Here is a 10,863-nt window from a genome sequence, read left to right as displayed (position 1 = left end):
TTGAAATGGCACAAGGAACAAGACAAGGGTGCCCATTATCGCCTCTTTTGTTTGCTTTAACTTTAGAGCCATTATTGCAAAGAATAAGAGACGAAGACAGAATAAGAGGCATAAAAATCAAGGGAGAGGAGTTGAAGATTCAAGCATTCGCAGATGATATGCTATGTGTGCTGGAAGATCCCAATACTTCTATTGCATATTTGAAAGAAACGTTTAAACAATATGGGCAAGTAGCGGGACTTAAGATTAATGCTCAGAAGACAAAATTTTTTACTAAAAATATGAATAATGAACAAATTAGCCAATTTGAAACAAAGTCGGAATTTTTACAAGGGAAAAAAGTAAGATATTTAGGAATCCAAATGACCAAAGATTTGAAAGATTTATACCGAAATAATTATGAGAAATTAGTGAAAGAGATACAGCAAGATTTATACAGATGGAAAGACTTACAAATCTCACTCCTGGGCAGGATAGCCACTATTAAAATGAATGTGCTGCCAAGAATATTATTCCTCTTTCAAATGATTCCCATTTTGCTCCCAAAGTCATTTTTTCAGCGGGTCAACAAAATAATTTTACAGTTTATTTGGCAGAACAAAAAACCTAGAATTAGACTTAAGGTACTCCAAGATAGCAAACTTAGAGGCGGATTTACTTTGCCAGAATGGAACCTCTATCATATGGCTAGTCGAATAGTCTGGTTAGTAGATTGGTTCACTTTGAAAAATAAAAGAATACTAGTATTAGAAGGGGCAGGTCTGGAGAAAGGATGGCACGGCTACCTTTGGTACCAAAGTCCCTCACAAAATAGCTCCTTCTGGAGACATGAGATCAGAAGATCCCTTTATAGAGTATGGTTAGAAATTAGAAAGTTCTATTCTTATACCCCATCATGGCTATCACCGGTAGAGGCCTCTACCCACCCGAATCTCTACACTTGGAACAATTTATGCTACCAAAATCTATTAGATGGACAAAATAACCTCCGAGCAGAAGAAATTGACTATTTGGATTGGTGGCTGAAGTGTCAAATAAAATCAAGATATCAAAAAGATAAAGAAATAGGCTTTTCTAGAAAATTAAATGACCTTGACCAAATTATTCAAATAGATCAGAAATTAATCTCTAAAATTTACGAGTGGCTGCTCAGGGAAAAAATGCAAGGAGAGGTGGTGAAAGAATCTTGGGTTAAATGGTTGAGAGACTTCGGTTTCAGCATATCTTTAGATGACTGGGAGAAAATATGGAGACGGAACATAAAATTGATCAAATCAGCTTTGTATAAAGAAAATCTTTATAAAATGATCTATCGCTGGTATTTGACGCCGGAACGATTAGCTAAAGCGTATCCCAGTTACTCTGACAAGTGTTGGAAATGTAGAAAGGCTAAAGGGTCAATTTTCCACATATGGTGGAAATGTGAACATGCCAAAAAGTATTGGTCTTTAATTAGCATTTGGACCCAGAAGATTTTGAAAATTAGACTTAGACACTCCCCAGAGCTTTATCTCTTAAATGTTTGCAGGGAAAATCTCCCACCTGAAACAACTAAGGTGTTAATGTATATTGTAACAGTTGCAAGAATATTATATGCAAAATACTGGAAGCTACCAAAAATACCTTCCAGGGAAGAATTTATTGTTCAGCTTACAGAAGCTGCGGAACTTGATTTAATGACCACAAGGTTACGTGATGGAAACATACAAAAATGTAAAGAGAGTTGGGAACCGATATATAGTTGGGTAAAAAGTAAAGGTATATTGTTGGAATAAGAGGAAAGTAAAATATTACTCTCTGGTCACTCCCGGTGTGTTTGGGAGGATGTCTGGGAGGTGGAGGGGGATTGAAAGTGTTGAGACGATTGTGAGATATATGTATGTGTATATAAATGTGTATTGTATGTCTATATGTTTTTGTCTTTATAAGGTGGATTAATTCAATAAAAAATTTATACATCGAAAAAAAAAGACAAGAGAAGAAATGAAAAACAGTTGTTGGACATTCAAAATGAAATAAAGAAAAAGGAAGGGGAGTTGAGAAAAAGACCAGGGGAAAAGAAAATTTTAAGGGAAATTACAATACTACAAACTCAATTGAGACATTTGTTGAATAAAGAAGTGGAATGGAGTTTGAAAAGACTTCAGCAGAAATCCTTTGAAGGAGCAAATAAACCGGGAAAGTATTTGGCTTGGCAATTGAAGAAAAAGAGAGAAAATAGAATTATTAACAGAATTGTGGTAGATGGAAGAGAAGTGGTTACTCAAGAGGGAATAAAAAGAGAATTTTTCAAGTACTATGCCAAACTGTTTAAAGGTGTTAAAATAATGAAAGAGAAGATGGATGAATATTTACAAAAGTTAAAAATAGAACCCCTAACTGAAAATATGAGAAAAGTTTTTAATGATCCAATTGAAAAGATAGAAATTGAAGCAGCAATCAACGCAATGGAAAATGGAAAAGCTCCTGGGCCAGATGGATATACAGCTAAATATTTTAAAACTTTTAAGGACGAATTAATACCAAAATTGCAGAAGCTGATGAATATAATAAGAATAAAAGGGAAAGTACCAAATACATGGAAAGAAGCTGTTATTTCATTGATACCTAAAGAAGATAGAGATGCCACGAATGTAAAAAATTACAGACCAATTTTGTTATTAAATAATGACTATAAAATATTTACAAGAATCTTGGCAGAACGGCTTAAACAACATTTGATAAATTTTATAAAGGAAGATCAAGCAGGGTTTCTTCCCAAAAGACAAGTAAGAGACAATATTAGGACTGTTGTAAATATTGTAGAATATTATGAAAGACATCCAGAAAAAGAAGTAGCATTATTCTTTGCAGATGCAGAGAAAGCATTTGACAATTTAAGCTGGGACTTTATGTTCACGGTAATGGAAAAAATGGAGTTGGGAGAAAGTTTTATAAGAATGATAAAAGCAATATACTCTGAACAAAAGGCATATGAGCCCCAGAGAGCACTGAGGTCATCTGGGAAAAACCAGCTGAATGTCCCTGGGCCAAGGGAGGCCAGATTGAAGGCCACCCGGGATCGGGCCTTCTCTGTCGCAGCTCCACTACTGTGGAATCAACTCCCTGAGGAGGTGAGGGCCCTACGATGCTTAGATCAATTCAATTAGTGATAAAGCTAGGAATACTGCTGAAAATGCCTTTTATTTACTGAATTCCATTGAAGATCTAATGTTTATAATGCCATATTGTTAATGTTAATTTTAATAATCTATAATTTGTTTTAACCATGTTTTTATAAGTAAAACTGATGTATTGTGTATTTTATGTTGTGAGCCGCCCTGAGCCTGCTCCGGCGGGGAGGGCGGGATAGAAATAAAATATTATTATTATTATTATAGGGTTGTGTGTTAATGCAGATCTTACAGAAGGAATGAAAATTAGCAAAGGTACTAGACAAGGTTGTCCGCTTTCACCACTGTTGTTTATAATGACTTTTGAAATTTTATTGATGCAGATTCAAGAAGAAAAAGGTATACAAGGTATACGAATAAAAGGATGTACTTACAAATACAGAGCGTTTGCTGATGATATAATGTTTATAAATGAAAACCCCATACAAGTTACACCTTTGCTGTTAATTAAAATACAAGAATATGGGGAGTTGGTGGGACTCTCTATAAATAGAGAAAAATCTAAAATTCTGTGTAAAAATATGCAGATGAATAGACAACAAGAATTACAGATACTAACGGGCTGTGAAGTTACCTCTAAGGTAACGTATCTAGGGGTGGAGATAACAATGAAAAATATTGATCTGTTTAAAAATAATTACGAGAAGTTATGGCATAAAATGAATGAAGATATGCTAAAATGGAATAAGCTTAATCTGTCATTGCTGGGCAGAATAGCTGCAGTTAAAATGAATATTCTACCAAGGATAATGTATTTGTATTATTGTGAAGGATGCCAAACAATTTGATAAATGGCGTAGGAAAATTTTAGAATTTGTGTGGGCTGGGAAGAAGCCAAGGATTAAAATGAAAATTCTGTCAGATGCAAAAGAGAGAGGCGGATTTCAATTATCAGATTTAAAATTATATCATGAAGCAGTTTGCTTAGTGTGGATGAAAGAATGGATAACACTGTTAAACAAAAAACTTCTAGTGTTGGAAGGTCACGGAAATAAATTTGGCTGGCATGCATATTTGTATTATGGAAAAAAGAGGATGGATGGTCTTTTCTCTCACCATTATATAAGAAGCAATTTATTAAATACATGGACAAAATACAAGAAATATGGAGATGAGAGAAGACCTTTATGGATAGTGCCAGCTGAAGTAATAAAGATAGCGGCTGAGATAGGTGAAGAAAAGTGGCTGTCATATAATCAATTGTTAAAAATACATAGTGGAAAAATAGAACTGAAAACTGCTGAAGAATTGAGTCACAAATATGATTGGTTTCAAATGCAACAAATAAAGAGCTTGGTAGAGAATGACATTAAAACTGAAGGAATAAGGAAAGAACAAACAGAAATGGAAAACGTTCTGATTGGAGACAATGATAAACTAATTTCAAAAGTATACAAATTACTTTTACAATGGTCTACAGAAGATGAAGTAGTGAAATCTCAAATGATTAAATGGGCAATTAATGTAAATAAAGAAATAAAGATGGAATCTTGGGAATATCTGTGGAAGGACTCTTATGAAACTCGCAACATGTCAAAGTATTAAAGAAAATTGTTTTAAGATGATGTATAGATGGTATAGAACTCCTAAAAAATTGGCAAAGATGAATAATAAGATGCCAGACAGATGTTGGAAATGTAAAAAGTATTAAAGAACATAAGAACATAAGAGAAGCCATGTTGGATCAGGCCAACAGCCCATCCAGTCCAACACTCTGTGTCACACAGTGGCAAAAAATGTTACATATACACACACACTATGACTAATAGCCACTGATGGACCTGTGCTCCATATTTTTATCTAAATCCCTCTTGAAGGTGGCTATACTTGTGGCCGCCACCACCTCCTGTGGCAGTGAATTCCACATGTTAATCACCCTTTGGGTGAAGAAGTACTTCCTTTTATCCATTTTAACCTGTCTGCTCAGCAATTTCATCGAATGCCCATGAGTTCTTGTATTGTGAGAAAGGGAGAAAAGTACTTCTTTCTCTACTTTCTGCATCCCATGCATTATCTTGTAAACCTCTATCATGTCACCCTGCAGTCGACATTTCTCCAAGCTAAAGAGTCCCAAGCGTTTCAACCTTTCTTTCTACCATATGTGGTGGACTTGTGAAAGAGCTAAAATGTTTTAGCAGATGATTCAGCAAGAGATTTCTAAGATCTTGGGATATGAGTTTAACAAAGTTGCAGAGACTTTTCTGTTGGGACTACAAACAGAAACATTTCCAAAAGAAGATAGAACTTTAATCTGGTACTTGCTCTCAGCCGCTAGGACATTGTATATGCAGTTGTGGAAGCAAGAAAAAATACCAGAAAAATGGGATTGGATTATAAAAGTTATGACATGGAGTGAAATGGACATATTAACAAGAATATTAAGAGAAGAATATAACTTTTGGTTTTCGTAATAGTTAAGGGTACCTTTAATATTTGTTTTTTTTAAGTAAATAACACTGGCGGGGGTCAAATAACGGGGGGAGGGGTGGGGGAAAAGTAAGATATGGGGTAGATAAATTTTTCTTTTTAAGTTGTAAGATATTGATATAGATTTGCTACCATATGTTACCAATAAAATTGTTTATACAAATCAAAAGATTCTGATTTTTCAGAAGTGGTCATTTGTCATTCAGCTCTGCTGAAAATCTGATTCATATTCTGAATATGTAACAGAAAATAAAAGGAGGTCCGTAGCTTTTGATTGTGCATACATTTGTGTAATATGTTCCAGTTCACTAGGTATATAATGACTTCTAATATTAATAGAATTTATGTTGTTCCTATGCTTAGATTTTCTCTGACTTTTTCTAATAGATTTTATATTTTTATGAAACTATAATTCTTGATACTATTACTGGGGAGCAGTTTGCCCAGGCCTAGTTGATTTGAAGGAAGCTCGAAGTTGTATTGAGCTCATGGAAATAGAAGGCAGCCAATCAGGAGGTAAGGATTGTATAATAAGAATTTTGAATAAATGTAATAAGAAAGAGAAGAGGGAAGAAAAGAGGATAAGGGAAGGAGAGAGGAGGATGGAGTTGATTGAAGCACTGGGAGGCAAGGGTACTGAAGTTGGTCACCACTTGGTTCATTGTTCTTTTTATCTTCTCATTTTTACTCTAGCCAAGTAAGGTTTTGGTCATGGACAGTCAGAACTTTTTATTGTGAGCTTGTTTTGTGGAAGTGATTACTGTGGAGATGGAAGCCTTGGAGATAGGTGGCTAAATGGGCCACGTGGCTGGGGCAAGCGAGATGTATCAAGTGTTAGCCAAACTTCCTTCAAATGAGGTATGGGGAAATTATTTAGGTGGACAAAGATAGCAAACTAAGCGGGTCAATAACCTGTGTATACAGGAGTCAATCCACCCAGGAGTCCTTTCAAATAACGAGATTTGTAAACTAAAAATGGGTTATTAAGAAAAATTTTCAAGCACACAAGAAAAATAAATCATACAACAATCACACAGTCCTAGGAAAATAGAGGGGAAATTGGATATGGAAACATATAAGGGAAAAACATACAGAGTAATACTTTACCTCTCGACGATGCAGAAGGACAATAAGGGAAGGGGAAGCAAGAAATAACCAGCGTATCTTGCAGTAATGGGCCCAGTACTGATCAGGTAACTGGGGAGTGGCTTGGACAGCAAAAGTAGGGGTACCATCAGAGATTCCCTGAACTGGCAAAAAACTGTCCTTCTTATAGCCAAATTCATATCCTGAGGCGGTGTCATGTGGTAACTGACATCACCCCGGAGATGGCTCCCAGGATTTTGACAAAAGGATTAATAGGTGATGATGGTTTTACCTAGTGCAAACAATCCTTAAAACAGAGAAATATAAGTGGTCAATCTACCTATTGTGACACCCTAGCTGAAACAATGAAGGAGGTCTACGTGACAGGATGAAGCAGTTCAGGGATGGCCAACGGAGCTCTCCAGATGTTTTTTGCTTACAGCTCCCATCAGCCCCAGTCATTGGCCATGCTGGCTGGGGCTGATGGGAGTTGTAGGCAAAAAGCATCTGGAGAGCTACCGTTGGTCACCCCTGAAGTAGTTGACAAGTGATCATCTTCCATGATGTTCTATTGTGTAAGACACTTGCCTTGATGGTCAGCAGGAAGAATTTTTTGTTGGACGTGAAGATGTTGCAGCAAGTCTATTGTTGATGCCTGGTCTCTGGAATGTAGTATGGGGTCTATACATCTCCTTTGTATGGTGGTTTGCAGGAGCTGAAGTTGTCTTTTTGGGATGCCTCAGAAACATGGCCTCTGTCAGGGCTGCTTCTGGCGCTTTCTTCTGGATGACAGGAGTGCAGTTGCTGTCTGTAGGGCTGAGCTGTTCATCTGGGAAGCATAGTCTGGAGTCCTCTTTGCAGGACAGGCACAAACAGTCACACAATAGCAGGCATGGGCAGGCAGCTGTCTGGGACCCAGCTGGAAACACTGCTGCATAGTCTGTACAGGGTACATGTTCATATTGGGGCTGGCACAGAGGCTGAATCTTTAAAGTCCAGTAAGACTGTCAAGTAAGAATGTCCATAGGTATATGAATCCAAGTGATCATAGTCCATTATAACAGCAAGTCCATATGAGCCTGGCATCAGAGCCAGAGAACCATAGTCCACAATGGTGGGAGAGGGGGTCCAGGGCTAACACAAGGGGCTGGTGAGTGGAATGCAACTGAGGAACCATCATATAATGCAGACTGAGGAAACAAGGGGTCAGTTAGAGCAGGAGCTGAATGGGTGGCTAGGCCATGGGGCAGCTCTTCACGGAGTCAGAATTTGTGGCCTTGTTATCAGCCTAATACAACCAAGCAACCCAGCAGGGATACCCTCAATAGTTTATTGCAGATGCTGGCCCCTGGCATGCCCCAGTTAGGCACTCAAGGGTTATTAGCCAGCCTATTGAGGTGGCTGGGGCATCAGTTTGTCACCTTAAAGCACTAACCATATGATGAATAGTATTTACCTCCAGGCAATCATCTCCTGTCAGCAACTAAGAAGAAAATTTTGTGAGGAGAATATGTTGATCTGATCTCCTTGTTCAGAGAACCAGAGGTTAGAGAAGAAGGCAAGGATGATAAGAAGGAAAGGGGAAAGATAGAGAAGAAGCTAGCCAACAGGTCCTGGGATAATTGGTTGATGGCATATATAATATGTATGACAATAGTTATACAGGTACAACAAGAGAAGCCCCCAGCCATGATAAAATACACCCATAGGGCTTATGCAGAGTATATAGATTCTGCTTGGTTGCAATATGACAAGACCTTCAGGATGAGAGCTGCTTTAGACCTGGAATTGGCTTGGAACAAAGAGAATTAGGAGTTCTGGTCCCAATGTTTAGGCCCTACCAGGTCTTTAACAGGGCATTTCTCTGACAGTGGGCACCTCATTGCAAAAGGGGCAGCTGAGTTCTACATACCTAGTGGCCCTACACAAGTAGTTCATCTTTCATTGTTTTGTTGGGAGTTCAGCAGTGCTGGGAGATGCACAAAAAACTTGTGCAGGTTTTGCCATACTTGCAATAGGTGCAGTGGAAACCACCCATAATTTTCACAGTCTTTTCAAGTTCTGCTCACAGAGGAATCCTTGAATTGATGTCTAGAGTCAGTACAGAGGTTAATAAAGGCAATAAACTAAACCTACATCCAAATAAAAGATATATTAATGTTACTGAATAGTTGGGTGCCTATTCGGGGTAGGGGGAGACACACTGTCCCTGAAGAGTAGTTTGAGGGCTCTCCGATATTCTGTGAGGATAGATTATTGTCATGTGATCTATATGTCATGTGATCTATATTGTCATGTGACAAAAGAGGAGGTCCTACAACTAATAGACAAATTAAAAACTAATAAGTCACCGAGTCCGGATGGCATACATCCGAGAGTTCTGAAAGAACTCAAAGTTGAACTTGTGGATCTTCTAACAAAAATCTGTAATCTTTCATTGAAATCTGCCTCCGTTCCTGAGGACTGGAAGGTAGCAAATGTCACCCCCATCTTTAAAAAGGGTTCCAGAGGAGATCCAGGAAATTACAGGCCAGTCAGTCTGACTTCAATACCGGGGAAGTTGGTAGAAACCATTATCAAGGACAGAATGAGTAGGCACATTGATGAACACGAGTTATTGAGGAAGACTCAGCATGGGTTCTGTAGGGGAAGATCATGCCTCACTAACCTGCTACATTTCTTTGAGGGGGTGAACAAACATGTGGACAAAGGAGACCCGATAGATGTTGTTTACCTTGACCTCCAGAAAGCTTTTGATAAAGTTCCTCATCAAAGGCTCCTTAGAAAGCTTGAGAGTCATGGAGTAAAAGGACAGGTTCTCTTGTAGATCAAAAACTGGCTGAGTAATAGGAAGCAGAGAGTGAGTATAAATGGGCAGTCTTCGCAGTGGAGGATGGTAAGCAGTGGGGTGCTGCAGGGCTCGGTACTGGGTCCCATGCTCTTTAACTTGTTCATAAATGATTTAGAGTTGGGAGTGAGCAGTGAAGTGGCCAAGTTTGCGGATGACACAAAATTGTTCAGGGTGGTGAGAACCAGAGAGGATTGTGAGGAACTCCAAAGGGATCTGTTGAGGCTGGGTGAGTGGGCGTCAACGTGGCAGATGCGGTTCAATGTGGCCAAGTGCAAAGTAATGCACATTGGGGCCAAGAATCCGAGCTACAAATACAAGTTGATGGGGTGTGAACTGGCAGAGACTGACCATGAGAAAGATCTTGGGGTCGTGGTAGATAACTCACTGAAAATGTCAAGACAGTGTGCGTTTGCAATAAAAAAGGCCAACGCCATGCTGGGAATTATTAGGAAGGGAATTGAAAACAAATCAGCCAGTATCATAATGCCCCTGTATAAATCGATGGTACGGTCTCATTTGGAGTACTGTGTGCAGTTCTGGTCGCCGCACCTCAAAAAGGATATTATAGCATTGGAGAAAGTCCAGAAAAGGGCAACTAGAATGATTAAAGGGCTGGAACGCTTTCCCTATGAAGAAAGGTTGAAATGCTTAGGGCTCTTTAGCTTGGAGAAACGTCGACTGCGGGGTGACATGATAGAGGTTTACAAGATAATGCATGGGATGGAGAAAGTAGAGAAAGAAATACTTTTCTCCCTTTCTCACAATACAAGAACTCGTGGGCATTCCATGAAATTGCTGAGCAGAAAGGTTAAAACGGATAAAAGAAAGTACTTCTTCACCCAAAGGGTGATTAACATGTGGAATTCACTGCCACAGGAGGTGGTGGCGGCCACAAGCATAGCCACCTTCAAGAGGAGGTTAGATAAAAATATGGAGCAGAGGTCCATCAGTGGCTATTAGCCACAGTGTGTGTGTGTGTGTGTGTGTGTGTGTATATATATATATATACGCTCAGGTTCACAAAACCTGTTGGTAGTCCCCGGGCCAAAGGAGGCCCGTCTAAAATCCACCAGGGATCGGGCCTTCTCAATAACGGCACCTTATTGGTGGAACGAGCTGCCGGAAGAGGTGCGGGCCCTGCGGGATCTAGGGCAATTCCGCAGGGCCTGTAAGACAGTCCTCTTCCGGCAGGCCTATGACATTAACTGACAATGTAAAATATCTTGGATGGAACAAAATGTATCTATAGGCCGCCGGTTTTATTCTATCTTGTTTTTATTAATTTATGGTTTAATTGTATTTTTAAATGTTTTAAACTAAAGTTGT

Source organism: Heteronotia binoei, unplaced genomic scaffold (genome assembly GCF_032191835.1).
Source record: "Heteronotia binoei isolate CCM8104 ecotype False Entrance Well unplaced genomic scaffold, APGP_CSIRO_Hbin_v1 ptg000314l, whole genome shotgun sequence".
Classification (NCBI taxonomy): Eukaryota; Metazoa; Chordata; class Lepidosauria; order Squamata; family Gekkonidae; genus Heteronotia; species Heteronotia binoei.
The sequence above is the reverse complement of the archived record's forward strand: the minus strand, read 5'-3'. Positions refer to the sequence as shown.